The following is a 14,767-nucleotide window of genomic DNA, read 5'->3' as shown; positions in this document are numbered from 1 at the left end:
AAATTTTTGTGTAGAGATGGGGGTCTCACTATGTTGCCCAGGCTGGTCTCGAACTCTTGGCCTCCCAAAGCACTGGGGTTACAGGCATGAGTCTTCATGCCTGGCCTAAATTTCTGTTGTCTTCAGCCATCAAGACATCCTGTATTTATTTCCTAGGACTGCCATCTGCAGCCCTAGAAATGGCAGCTATAAGAAATAAATATAAGAGGGGACCATTTATTTTTCTGTATTTCCACTTTGAATTCATCTTCTTTCTCTTATTCCTGTTTCAGGACCACTATGTCTAAATCAAACCCTCTCTGACCACCCAGATTCTCTGGAGTAAAGATCCAGCATCTCAGGAGGCAGCAATAAATAGTGGTAAGGAGTGCAGGTTCTGAAGTTACATTGTGCAATATTGGGCAAGTTATTTATTCTGTGCCTTGATTTCTTTTCAAATATAAAATGGGAACATTAATTTTGCTTAATTTCCCAGAGTGTTGGTGAGGACTGAAAATATATGTGTGTCTACACACACACACACACACACACACACACACACACACACACACAAAATTAATGCTCAATAAAAAATAATAACAAATTTACATATTCAACATATGTTCCATATCATTATTTCTCCTTTGACAATATCAGATTACTACTAGGGTCACCACATAACTTAATACCCAAACTGAAACAGTTTTGGGAGTGAAAGAGAGGCTATAATTACACTGGGAGCAGACTCCTAAGGCAACAGGGAGATGGGGTCACCCTTGAGAGGGCCCATATTTTACATGTTGGGGTATGGTGGACAGCATTGGGTTATCAGAAAACCACAAAAGGCTTTTATGTAGACAACTACTAAGAACTTTTTGAAACAACTCACTGGAAAAAAAAAAAAAAGGAAAATGTACTTGCGTAAATTTGGCTATTCAAGTTCTGCTTTGAGGTAATGGTAAATCTCCCAAACCAAATGGTAAGGAAGTTCCCATTTGCCTGTATGGTTCACTCCTTTCTGTTTGAATATTAAACCATCATAACCTTACTACCTATTGCTAGGGGCTCAATGTTTATGTCCCTCCAGAATTCCTATGTTGAAAACTCCCAAGTTGATGGTAGTAGGAGGTGGGGCCTTTGGGGGTGATTAAGTAATGAGGATGGAGCCCTCATGAATGGGATTAGTGTCCTTATGAAAGAGACCCCCAAGAACTGTCTTGCCCCTTCCACCAAGTGAGGGCATAGTGGGAAGGTGTTATCTATGAACCAGAAAGTGAGCCCTCTTCAGATGTCAAATCTGCAAGAGCCTTGACTTTGGACTTCCCAGCTCCCAGAACTGTAAGAAATAAATTTCTGTGGTTTCTAAGCCACCAGATTATGGCATTTTGTTATAGCTGTCTAAGCAGACTGAGACATCGATTCACAAGCAGCACGGGCAAAGGCTGGAGGGTTAGCGAATGTGCAGCCCTCTAGAGCAGGAGCTGGGGCTGAGGAGGAGAAGCAGGTAGGTGCCCTGGGTCACCCTCAGAGCACTCCTGCCCCCCGCCACCACCTGCAGGCTCCTCAGGGATGCTCTTCCTCCAGTCATGGGCCCTTCAGACAAGAAACGTGCTGCCGCCATCCTTCCACCCACCATTTCTCTTCAAGAAGTGCCCAGAGAGCTCCCAAGTGTTGAAAGGCAAGCATCCTGTGGAGGTATCCTCTGGACCCCTGGCTGCTTTTCAAAACATATATGAAAAGACTCTCATACATTTAACTTTGAATATTTAGCTAAATGTCCCAAAATTCTGATTCTTACTGGCTGCTCTGAAGTGCTTGGTCCACAATGAGCCATTTTCCATACTCAGTGAGTGCAGGTACTGGACAGGCTGTCTCCATGAACCAAGCTGACAGCCTAAGAGCAAAAGGCATGGGTCCCTGCCTGCCTGTTGAAACCTTCTTACAAAGACCACTGGAAAACAATGCTCCCTCTTTCACAGCATGTTTAATAATGCTCAAAACAATGCTCCTTCTTTCACGGCTTGAGGGAGCATTGTTTTGACAGAGACTCAGTGGTGGCTCAAAATGGGGAAGTTAATGAGTTTTTGTGATAGAGTGGTTGTAGGGTAGAAATTTGTAAGCGAGGTCTGGACTGGGGTTGATCAGAATTTGTAAACAAAGTGAACTTCTGGAATAGTCAGGGGTCTTGTCTCTAGAGCTTGAGTCCAGAGTCACTGCTGAATCCTTCTCCCCGTGGTCTTGGCATCAAGCCTCTGTGCATACAACACACCAATGTGCTGATCTTAAAGTAGTTTGATCTTTGCTGGTGTTGCAAGACATGGTTTGATACAATTAATCTATTTTGCAGGTCATAATACAGTTTTGCAGTTTGTAATTTCAGTTGTATTTCTTACTTCTGGGGAAAGGAGAATTAATCTCCAAAGAGCTGCCTCTCCTCTTATTTAGTCCAGGAACAAATCCCTAATGGAAGCAAGAATGAAGACTTGTTTCCACTGGGAGTGTCCCATTCACTGCCTCCTCATGCGTCACCAAAGTCTCAATCTTCTTGCTGAGTCAAGGATCTTCAACAACCTGGCCTCCACCACCCACCACCCCTGATCATCACTTACCACCTCCATTAACAAACCCAACATCCATCACCATCACCCTCCATCACCCTGCCCACTTCCATGGCCCACCCCATCACCATCCCCACCACTCCCAACCAGTACCACTTACTAAACAAGCACTGTGTGCCAGGAACTGTGCTATGTGGGTTTGCCATGCTCATTTTATTTAATCTCCACTCCAGCTTTTTGATGTAGATTAGTGGTTCTCAACTAGAAAGATATTGATGCCTGGCTTCTCGCCCAGAAGTACTGAATCAGAAGTTCTTGAATTAGGGCACAGGAATCTGTATCTTACAAATATTTCAAATGATTTTGATGCATAGATAACATTTGAGAACCACAGATGTAAACAATATTATCTTTGTTATACAGATGGGCCAAGGGAGAGGAGATTAAAAATGATTTCCCTTGTGATTCTAAGAATGGCTGTTTTGAAGATGTTTGGGGAATAGTCTTGAAGAACCAAGAACAGCGCTGGGCACAGTGGCTCATGCCTATAATCCCAGCAATTTGGGAGGCTGAGGCGGGAGGATTGCTTGAGCCCAGGAGTTCAAGACCAGTCTTGGCAACATGGTGCAACCCCACCTCTACCAAAAATATGAAAATTGGCCAGTCTCGAAAGCCAGTCTCAAAATAAATAAATAAGTAGATTAAATTTTAAAAATAAAAAATTATATTAAAAAAAGACTCAAGAAGAAATAATTACTTCCGTTTAGTGAACACTGAATCTATTGTTGATTTGATTTTATAGAGGAGGAAACTGAAGCCCCAGAAAGGTTAGATCAATTTCCTAAGGTCACATAGCTCATAAGGGGAGAACCTGGGTTCAGAAGCAGATCCTCCTGACCCCACCTGCTGTGCTCTTTACTGGATACCACGGTGGTCTCCAGGAGGCCCCTCTCAGGGTGGCATATGTGTTTCTTTGTTTTACAGACATATTGACCATATTTCAGCTTCTACACCTTGGAAACACAGTTTTCCCACTAAGAACGATGTCCTCTCTGCTGTCCTGGCTTTTGCAAACATGGAGTGTCATTGTCACTTTCCTTCTTCCCCAGCAGCTCCTCTTAACACCCCAACAGGCCTCTGTCCTCCCTGGTACCCAGATGTAAGATGTCAATATATTTTCTCTTTTTTCCCTTTTCGCCAGCTATTACCTCCTTTTTCAATATATTTATTTCCCCTGTCTTTCTCCAATTTTCATTGCTATTGCTCCAGGTCCTCACACTCTCTGAATCTTTGTAAAGCCCTCTAACTGGCTTATTGGCACCTCCAGTTTCTTTCCCACATTATCCACTCTGCACTCAATAAAATATTTATCTTCTAAAAATGCTTTTGCTGTCATTCCTGGCTCCAAAATCCTATGAAGCCCTAACTGTTCATCCAAAGCCCTCCCCAGGAGGGCCAAGTCCACAGATTTATTAAAAAACAAATAAATTGTAACAAACCTGATTTTGTTTGAAAATTCCTGCACAAACAGCTAAGCAATTCTGACATTCTACTCAATATTTGGACTCTTACTGAAACACTAATGGATTGTCTTCAACACATGTCAGTGTTGATAAAAATCAGAGTGAATGTGGACATAAACACATGCTCTAATTTCATATAACACAACACATAATATTGTTTCCTTTCTTAAAAATCAATTTCTATGTAATTTCTATGACTTTTGTAATATCTAGTTCAATATCTAGCTCTCAAAAGTATCTTTTATGTGAGCTTTTTGCTGTTTCAAGAAATAGTTTTTTACTTTATGTCCCACTTGAGATAAGATATCTAACCTAGTACAATCACATGTACTTACTCATATCTAGTAAGTATATAAATTACAACCATTAATTCTAATGAGAAAGCTATAACCAGCATTTATACATTTATGTAAAAAGGAATCTTTAACTGGTTCAAGAAATATCTAAATACTGAATATATCACTAACACTCCCCCCAACCCTTGCAAATAATTGTTGGATTACATTAACAATTCTCTAATTTCACCACTTGTTAAATTAGTTTATAAACATAGTGTAAAAACCAACACTGCTTTAAATGCTATTTTCTGGCAGAATGCCATTCTGTGCATCAGAGTGACCCTGAGTAATATACAAGCAATTACTCATCACTCACTGTTGTCTCAAATGCTCAGAAAGTCTCACCTTTTTTACTTCCTGGGCTGAATTCCAGCCTGGAGTATGTGTTAGGGACAGTTATCTAGCCACTGAGATGAACAACCCTCAAATCTCAGTGGTTCATCAACACAAAATTTTTGTTGTGTATCTTATTCTATGGGCAGCTTCACTCCAGGTGGTATCTCAGGGACCCAGCCAGGCTCCTTCTTCCTTATGGTTCTGCTAACTGTTCAGGTGGGACATCTATTGTGGGACTTGCTGGGGAACAGGCCCAGAAGTGACACACATCACTTTCTCCTGTATCCTACAAGCCAGGACTCCAAAGCTGGGCCAGCCTATGGCAAAGGATCTGGGAAATGTTGAGAAGCACACAGATTCAGGTGAGGACTACTAACTTCTGAAACAGGAGACAAATTCACCTCTGAAGTGGCTTGGGAGAGTTGAGTATCATAGAATTAGGAAGACTTGGGAGCTAAGCTGGGAAGGTTTCACTTTATAAGTCCTTTTTTTTCTTTTTTTCCTCTTAGAGACAGGGTTTCTCTTTGTCACTGAGGCTGGAGCATAGTAGTGTGATCATAACTCACTGTAGCCTCCACCTCCTAGGTTCAAGCGATCCTCCCATCTCAGCCTCCTGGGTAGGTTGGACTACAAGCATGTGCCACCACACTTGGCTAATTTTTAAATATTTTGTAGAAATGGGGTCTCCCTATGTTTCCCAGCCTGGTCTCAAGCTCTTGGCCTTGAGCAATACTTCCGCCTTGGCATCTCAAAGTGCTGGGATTACAGGCATGAGCCACCATGCCTGGCCCATCTTCTAAGTCTTAACAAAAGACTGAATTCCTTGGAGGTTCAAATAGGATGCCAGAAACCTGAGCATCCATTCTGCAGCCCATGGACCAAATGAAGTCTACCTAAGGGTTTTTGCCAAACTTTGTTTTATTGAATTAATAAATACAGTACTCCTTAACAGAAAGAATAGTAGGGTACGATGTTATGCTAAGAGGCTTAGATCAATTAGGAATTGGATTTTAAATTGTATATGATGAAACTTGAAACATTTTGTGAAAAAATGAAATTAAAAGATAAAAATTTAAAAAATATACTTCTTTAAAAACATAAACTGCTTCAAGATTAAGATATTTTTATAAGACATGATACCAGTCATTTTGTCTATCCTTAAAGAACTGAGGGTCCAGAGAATTTAACCATGCTGATGTAATCTTTTTCACGTTATTAATTGAAGAAAAATGAGTGCCCTTTATATATCTTTTAAGATTAGGAAACAAAAACAAGTCAGAAGGAGCCAAAGCAGGACGGTAAGGTGGATGCCTAATGATTTCCCATAGGAACTTAAGATTGCCTTTGTTTGATGAGAGAAATGAGCAGGAGCATTGTCATGGTGGGGAAGGGCTCTCTAGTGAACCTTTCCTGGGCATTTTTCTGCTAAAGCATTGGCTAACTTTCTCAAAACACTCTCATAATAAGCAGATGTCGTCATTCTTTGGCCTTCCAGAAAGTCAACAAGAAAAACGCCTTGAGCATTCCAAAAAACTGTTGCCATGACCTTTGCTCTTGACCAGTCTGCTTTTACTTTGACTGGACCACTTGCCCCTCTTGGTAGCCATTGCTTTGATTGTGCTTTGTCTTCAGGATGGTACTGGTAAAGCCATGTTTCACCTTCTGTTGCAACTTTTCGAAGAAATGCTTTAGGATCTCAATCCTACTTGTTTGAAATTTCCACTGAAAGCTCTGCTCTTGTCTGCAGCTGATATGGACACATAAGTTTTTGTACCTATTGAGTGGAAATGCTCAACTTTAACTTTTCAGTCAGAATTGTGTAAGTTGAACCATTGAGTTGGCTATAGTGTTGGCTATTGTTTTTGCTGTCAATTATTAGTCCTCTTTATTTAGGGAATGAACAAGATTAATTTTTTCCTTGCAAATTAACATGGATGGTCTGCTGCTTCAGGCTTCATTTTCAACATTTATCTAGTCCCTTCTTAAAAAGAGTTATCCATTTGTAAATTGCTGATTTCTTTGGGGCCATTGTCCCTATAAACTTTTCATAGAGCATCAATGATTTCATCATTCTACCACCCAAGCTTCACTATAAATTTGATGTTTCTTCTTGCTTCCCTTTTAGCAGAATTTATGTTGTTTTGATAGGAGCTATTTTCAGACTGATTTCTTATTTTTCTTAGTACCTCCAAATAGATCCTGTTCAGACACATTATAACAAGTTAGTGCAAGTTTATTTTGATGCAAAAGTTTGAAATTCATGCATACTTTTTTCATAAGTTGCATTTTCCATGAACTTTTGGGGGACTCCTTGTATAATCAATTATAATATTTTGAACTCTTCATGTTTTAATTTACTAAGGCTGTTTTTCCCTAACTTTAATTTGCATAAGAATCACCTGGATATCTTGTTAAAGCATGGGTTTCGCCTGATTCATAAGTCCTCAGGTTCTGCATGCTTAACAAGCTCCCAGGTGATGCCCATGCTGCTGGTTTGAGGACCATGCCCAGCAGCAAGGCAGCAAAGTAGAACCCAAAATGATGCATTATAAAAGATGATTGACAAAGAGTAAATAGTTATGAATGTTCTTGACTCACCTTTGAGTCAGGTTCAATTTTAGTACATATGTGGTTGCTAATAGAGATACTGTAGAGATACAATATTAACATCATGTATAAAAGTAAGTGCCCTGGAATTAATAAAACTTGGGTGTAAATCTTGACCCTGTCATTTATGGGCTATGTGGTCTTGAGTGAGTAATTCAATCTTTTGAGTCTTTCTATGAAGGATAAACAATACTCACATCAAACGATTGTTGAGATTTGAATGAAAGCCTTGGCAGAATCTCTGCCATAGAACTGGCACTGAACAAGTGGACACTGTAATTCTTAGCTCATCTTTGACATCAATAAAACAATCCTATGACTGGCATGCAGAAGAATTTCTGGCCCTGGCCCTAAACTGAAAAAACAATGTTGTGCCTGACCAGAGTTGCTGGTTACTTCCACATTATTTGGGCATCAGAGTTGACTTTCCCCATCACCAGAATACAGGATTTTGCCTCGAGTTCTAGGACAGATTTCAATGGAAGCATCTAGAATCTTTTGGTCTTTGGGTTTGTCTCCTTCAGTCTGAGAGTCACGTTAATTTTTCACACATTGTATTCCACTGACTGCTATCTCTTTTTTTTGTTTGTTTTCTTTTTAAGGTAGAGTCTTGCTCTGTTGCCCAGGCTGGAGTGCAGTGGCTGGATCTCGGCTCATTGCAACTTTGCCTCCCAGGTTCAAGCAATTTCCTGCCTCAGCTTCCTGAGTAGCTGGGATTACAGGCACCTGCCACCCTGCCTGGCTAATTTTTGTATTTTTAGTACGGATGGGGTTTCACCATGTTGACCAGGCTGGTCTCGAACTCCTGGCCTCAAGTGATCTGCCTGCCTCAGCCTCCCAAAGTGCTGGGATTTACGGATGTGAGACACTGTGCCGGGCCTGCTGTATCTCTTTGCACAGTCACTGGAATCCCTTTTCTGGGGCCACATCAAACAAGCTGATTGCTTTGTATACAAGACTCCATGTAATCACTCCTTGGGTGTTTTTTTGTTTGTTTGTTTGTTTGTTTTTTGAGACGGAGTCTCCCTCTGTCACCCAGGCTGGAGTGCAGTGGTGCATCTCCGCTAACTGCAAGCTCCACCTTCCGGGGTCACGCCATTCTCCTGCCTTAGCCTCCTGAGTAGCTGGGACTACAGGCGCCCGCCACCACACCTGGCTAATTTGTTTTTGTATTTTTAGTAGAGACGGGGTTTCACCATGTTAGCCAGGATGACCTCGATCTCCTGCCCTCGTGATCCGCCCGCCTCAGCCTCCCAAAGTGCTGGAATTATAGGCGTGAGCCACTGCGCCCGGCCTACTCCTTGGATTTTATAATCCACTTGTCTAATTTTAACTTTTTATTTATTATTTCTAAAGTAACGTAAACATATTTTTCTTAAAAAAAAAATGATTGCTGCTTAAAAGGCTAAAGTCTCCTCAACCTTATTCTTTCTCCCCTAACTCCCTGCCCTAAAGTAACCATGGTTACGAGTTTAATCTCCTTCCCTTCAGTTTTGAAGACAACTTTTTGTAATCTGAAGTTCTGTAAACCTTTAAAAGTGTTTGTTGTGAATATAAGGTTTGTTCTATTGTTTGCTTCTCTTCAATCTAAGTGTATGTCCCGGGCAATCTCATCTAAACATACAACTTCCACTGCTACCAATGATAACTTCAGAATTTATGTCTTTAGCTCATATCTCTCTCTTGAGCTCTAGAACAATATATCCAAGTGTCCCCTGGATGTCTCCATCTGGAAATTCCACAAGCACCTTAAACACAATCTGTCTCCATCTGAACTTGTAAGCTTCTTCCTAAACTAGTTCCTCTTCCTGGTTTTTGCCTCATAGTTAGACATCTTGATGTACCCTATCGTTCAGGGCAAAAGGAAATTGAAAAAAATACATAGTGATATTGACTACATGCAAAGTAAATGTTATTATGGATATGACCATATTGAAAAAATTGTATTCTTTGTTCTCTCTTCAAGGTAAACATTTACATACATGTCATTTCCCCTATGGTGACTGTTTTGGATTGTTGTCTTAGGCTGGGATCCTAGAAAAGGAATTACTAGGTCAAAGTAAATGACCTCTTCTATGGTTCATGCCATATTTGTGCCATTGCACTTGCTAAATTGTTTTCCCAAAGAATTGTGGCAATCTTCAATGTCATGTGTTTCACTATCCCTGCCAACATTAGATATTTTAAAAATTTAAAATAAACATTTTTCTGAACCTACAGAAAGTAGATGCAAGGTTACCAAGGGCTAGAGAGTGGGAATGGGGGGTTATTGTTTAATGGTAACAGAGTTTCTTTTTGAGGTGATGAAAAAGTTTTGGAAATAGTGGTGATGGTTGCACAACTTTGTGAATGTAATTAATGCCACTGAATTGTACACTTAAAATGGTGAAAGTGGCAAATTTTATGTTATTTACACACATCATTTTTATTGTAATAAAATTTTTTTAATATAAAAAAGAGCACAGTCCTAAAAGATGAGAGACTTCTATTAAATTAATATTAACGCTGGGTGTGATGGCTTACATCTGTAGCCCAGCACTTTGAGGGGCTGAGGTGGGAAGATCACTTGAGGCCAGAAGTTTGAGGTTGCAGTACGCTGCGACCACACCGCTGTAGTACAGCCTAGGTGACAGAGTGAAATCCAGTCAATGTTGGCAGGGATAGTGAAACACATGCATTGAAGATTGGTGCAATTCTTTGGGAATGCAATTTAGCAAGTGCAATGGCACAAATATGACATGAACCATAGAAGAGCTCATTTACTTCGCTCTAGTAATTCCTTTTCTAGGATTCCAGTCTAAGACAACAATCCAAAACATAGAAGAAACGGTATGTATATAAATGTTTACCTTGATATTACTAATAAGAGGGAAGAAACAATTTTTTCAATAACAGGTAACGTTTATTGAGTATTTCCTATTTATTAGACTCCGGGCTAAGTGCTATACATATATTAGCTCCTTTTTTCCTTGCAGCAAACTTTTGAGTTAAATACTATTCTCATACCCATTTTAGAAAGTAGGAACTAATGTCTAGTGAGTTTAAGTATCTTGCACAAGGTCATGTAGCTAGTAAGTTACATAGTTGGGATCTGAATTCAGTTCTGGTTTCATGCCTGAGCTTTCAAGTACTACTACTAAACTGAGAAGGCACTTGATTGAGTAAATGACGTCATCCTCTTAATGAAGCATTATGCAGCTGTTAAAGATAATAGATGTAAAGGTTATGAGGCAGCATGAAAATATAACTCATTTATTCCATAAATATTTGTTTCTAAATACATTCATTTGCTGAATGAATAAAATGTTAAGCCAACAAAACAGGATGGAAAATGGCATGTATGTATATTTCTGTGTGTGTGTATACACACACACACATACACTGTAAATATATATTTATATGTAAATGTACATAATTTGTAGGAATTATAATATTATATCTATAAAATAAGTAGGAAAAAATACCAGAAGGAAATATGACAAATTATTAACTCTGTAACCCTGTTCTTCTTAGAACGGTGAAATTATTGATTTTTCTCTCTAATTTTCTCCTTTTAATAATGATTTTTATGACTTTTAAAATTGTTTTTACCTTTTTTTGTTATAAGAAAAACTTGGGACCATAACGTCCTTCCCTCAACCCCCAAACTGGGAAAGTGCTGAGAGACCAAAGAATGGTCTGGACAAGGCACCAGGCAGCAGCAGGACAGCACTAGAGATCCATGTTGTCCCCGCCCCTCCTCCTGTCTCTAAACTGCTGTTAAGCTAGTTTGCGAGCTCTTTGCCTACTGTGTTTGAGCGATGGGACTGTTTTCTTCGGAGGGTTCTCAGATACTCTCCATGATGTTTGGGTTCTCAGGGACACCTGCTCTTTGGTTGGGCACCACAATGTTGGCTCACTGCCCAGCCTTCAGGGTTCAGGCAGTGGACATATACCCTTGAAGAACCCGGTGGGGGACCCATCACACTACATTTATTATAGAAAAATTTAAGCATATACAGAAGTGGAGAGAATGGTATAATGAACATCACGGACTCATCATCATGTTTTACCAGTAATTGGCGTACAGCTAATCTCATTTCATAACACAGTTATCCCTCCTTATCCATGGGGATTGGTTCTAGGACCTCCCACTGATAGCAACATTTTCGAATGCTCAATTGCCTGATACAAAGTGGCATAGTATTTATATGTAACCTATGCACATCCTCCCAGATAGTTTAAATCACCTCCAGTTTACTTGTAATACCTAATACAACGTAAATGCTATGTACGTAGTTGTTATACTTCATTGTTCAGGAAAAAATGACAAGAAAAAAGTTTGTACATGTTAAGTACAGAGGCAGCTTTTCCCCCAGGTATTTTTGATTTGTAGTTGGTTGAATCCATGGATGTGAAATCCACAGACAGGAAGGGCTGACTAAATCTCTGCTTAAAAATTTTTAAAAATTATTTATTTTATCTTCTATTCTCCTTTTCACAGGTGTTGATATCCCCACTCTTGTCTCTCCATCTTCTAAATTGTTTTGAAGCAAATCCCAGAAATCTTAACATTTTATTTTTAAATATTTCTATATGTATTTTTAAAGATAAGCAATTAAAAAAAATAACTGTAATACCACTACCTAAATTATTAGTAATTCCTTTATGTAACCAGATATCCAGTTAGTGGTCAAGTTGATTTTATTGTATCCTAATTTATTTCTCTTTATAGTTTGTTTGAACCAAGATCCAAATAAGGTCCATACTTTGTAACCAGTTGCTATGTTTTAAAATCTCTTTTCATGTTCTGGTTTCCTCTTCCTGTTTTTGTTCCCCCTTTGCGACTTATCTGTTGAACAAACAGGATCATTTGTTTGTAGACTTTCCTGTTTTCTGGATTTTGCTGGCTGTATGTCAATGGTGTCATTGACTTTGTTTCTCTGCTGTCTATATTTACTGCAATTTGGTAGCATGACATAAAATTCTGATCAGATTCAGGGTCCATTTTTTTAGTAAGAGTATTTCCGAGACGGTGTTTGTACTCCTATCAGGAGGCATACGCTGTCTGGTTAGCTGTCATTTTGTATTGTTAGTAGCCATTAGTGCTCAGTGCTTAGATCTGTGCTGTCCAACAAAAATATAATGCAAGCCACATATGTCATTTAAAATTTCTGGTAGCCATTACCAAAAATAAAAGCAAATCAAGTTAAAATTTTAAGAGTTTATTGTGCATCAACAACCCCCAAAAGTCTCCTGGTTTGATAAGCAGGAGAGATGATGCCAAAAGTGGTGAGCATCTGGGCTCACAGCAGTCACAGTGCAGCTTCAAAAGCCTAAATGAGAAAGTACATTGGTCTTTGTTGTGATTGGCTATTAAAACTTACATTCCTTTTAGGACAAGTAGGGCTGTATAAGCTTATTTGTCTGTAGCTGATGGGTTCAGAATTCCGAAAGAAAAAGCTAAGTTGTGTTTGTGGTTAGAGCTAATATTTCAGGAAAATCATGATAGCTTAAGTTTCAGTGATGTGGCTACAGGCAGTTGGCCTAGCGGTCTGTCCAAATGGTGGCCTCAATTTTGAATTTTCCTTAACACGAGGTTTTTAGAAAGTAAACAAACAAAAAAAAAAAACAGGTAAAATTAATTTTAAACATTTATGTATGTCTTTACTTAATTTTTAAACATTGACAGCATTTTATGTTTTTTAAGTGTATAACATATTTTGAAGTTTATATACTTTGTGGAGTGTTTAAATCTAGCTAATTAACAAATGCATTACCCCACACAGTTACCATTTTTGTGGTGAGAACACATAACATCCATTCTCTTTACATTTTTCAAGAATACAATATATTGTCATTAATTATAGTCACCTTGCTGCATAATAGAGCTCTTGAAATTTATTCTTCCTATCTACTGTAATTAAGTTTTAAAAACTAAATTAATTAAATTTATAAAAAGTTGTTTTTAACCCAATATATTTCACATACTATCATTTCAACATATAATCAATATAAACATTATTAATGAGATATTTTTCATTTTCATACATGAAGTCTTTGAAATTCAGTGTGCATTTGACACTTACAGCACATATCAACTCAATTTGCTACATCTCAAGTGCTCAATAGTCACATGTGGCTAGGGCCTGCCATATTGAACTGTGCAGAACTAAATCCATTCTGTCATTTGGAGGCTACAAAATACTGATATTCAAATTCTATCATTCCTTTCTCATTTATTAGCTAACACACGTTTATTTTAAAAAGGTTTCTCTCATCAACTACTTACTTTACAGGATTGATCTTGATTCTTTTTCTTATTTGCCAATTTCCAAATAATGAGTTGATTTCTCAGCATGCTCCAAAGATGACCAATGAGGTTTTTCTTTTAATGTAACATTATGTATTTATGATTTAAACATACTTTTAAAATGTTTAAATCATCATGTTCTTATTAATGCTCAGATTTTCCTGTCTTTGGCGTGTAGGAACCTCTCAAGTTGGCTCTTGAGTTTTCTTGACATGACCCCAGTTATCTTTGATAGGTTTCTGGTAAGATAAAGTGTCCTAGGTATAGCTTGCAAAAGTTCTGGCTAAGAGTTAGAATCAGCCATTTTTCCTCAGAGCCCTGGTTTATTTTGGCTTTAAAAGAAATGGCTTTAAAGACCACAATCTAGGTACTAGAAGTGCTCATTGCTACTGGCTTTTTTTAGTCGTCGTTTTTAGACCTTTTTAAAGCTAGAAAATATTAAAAATATATATATTATGAGTTTATTCTGATACTCCCAATTCAAATTCAGGACTGTAAGGTTTTTACTTAAATGTTTTGATGTTACATTTGTATCCCTTTTCCTCCATGCAGAAAATACTGGTTCTCAATGATAGCAACAAAATTATTCATTTGCTTTATCCCACAACAGTCGACCAAATATGCTAACACTTCTACCAACAATATGATTATTAAAAACATTTAAGGTTTTTCTACACATTGAATGCAAAGTGCATTGTGCCCCCTCCCAAATTTATATGTTGAAGCCCTAATATGCAATGAGATGGTATTTGGAGATGAAGTCTAGTGTTAGACGAGGTCATGGTAGGAGTTGGCTGGGAAAGAGGTTGTGTGGGAGGTGGTCATGATGGCATTAGCTCCCTTATAAGAAGAGATACCAGAGAGCTTTTTCTCTTTCCCTCTGCCGTGTGAGGACACAGCAAGGAAGCTATTTGCAAGCTAGAAAGAGAGCCTTGGCAGGGCGCAGTGGCTTACTCCTGTAATCCCAGCACTTTGGAAGGCCCAGGCAGGTGGATCACGAGGTCAAGAGACCAAGACCATCCTGACCAACATGGTGAAACCCATCTCTACTAAAAATACAAAAATTAGCTGGGCATGGTGGTGTGCGCCTGTAGTCCCAGCAACTCAGGAGGCTGAGGCAGGAGAATCACTTGA

At 38.8% G+C, this 14,767-nt stretch overlaps 1 protein-coding gene across 9 annotated transcripts in view; it reads left to right on the top strand.

Annotated features, from left to right (window-relative positions):
• LOC105493586 (dopamine receptor D2) overlaps window positions 1-14,767 on the top strand; it is a 239,580-nt gene that overhangs the window by 15,570 nt on the left and 209,243 nt on the right. For all 9 annotated transcript variants that reach the window (XM_071075589.1, XM_071075590.1, XM_071075595.1 and 6 more), the window contains exon 2: window positions 273-360. The gene's annotated coding sequence lies outside the window, so the exon portion shown is untranslated. The remainder of the gene's footprint in view (window positions 1-272; window positions 361-14,767) is intronic.

Source organism: Macaca nemestrina, chromosome 12 (genome assembly GCF_043159975.1).
Source record: "Macaca nemestrina isolate mMacNem1 chromosome 12, mMacNem.hap1, whole genome shotgun sequence".
Lineage (NCBI taxonomy): Eukaryota > Metazoa > Chordata > Mammalia > Primates > Cercopithecidae > Macaca > Macaca nemestrina.
The sequence above is the reverse complement of the archived record's forward strand: the minus strand, read 5'-3'. Positions and strand labels throughout refer to the sequence as shown.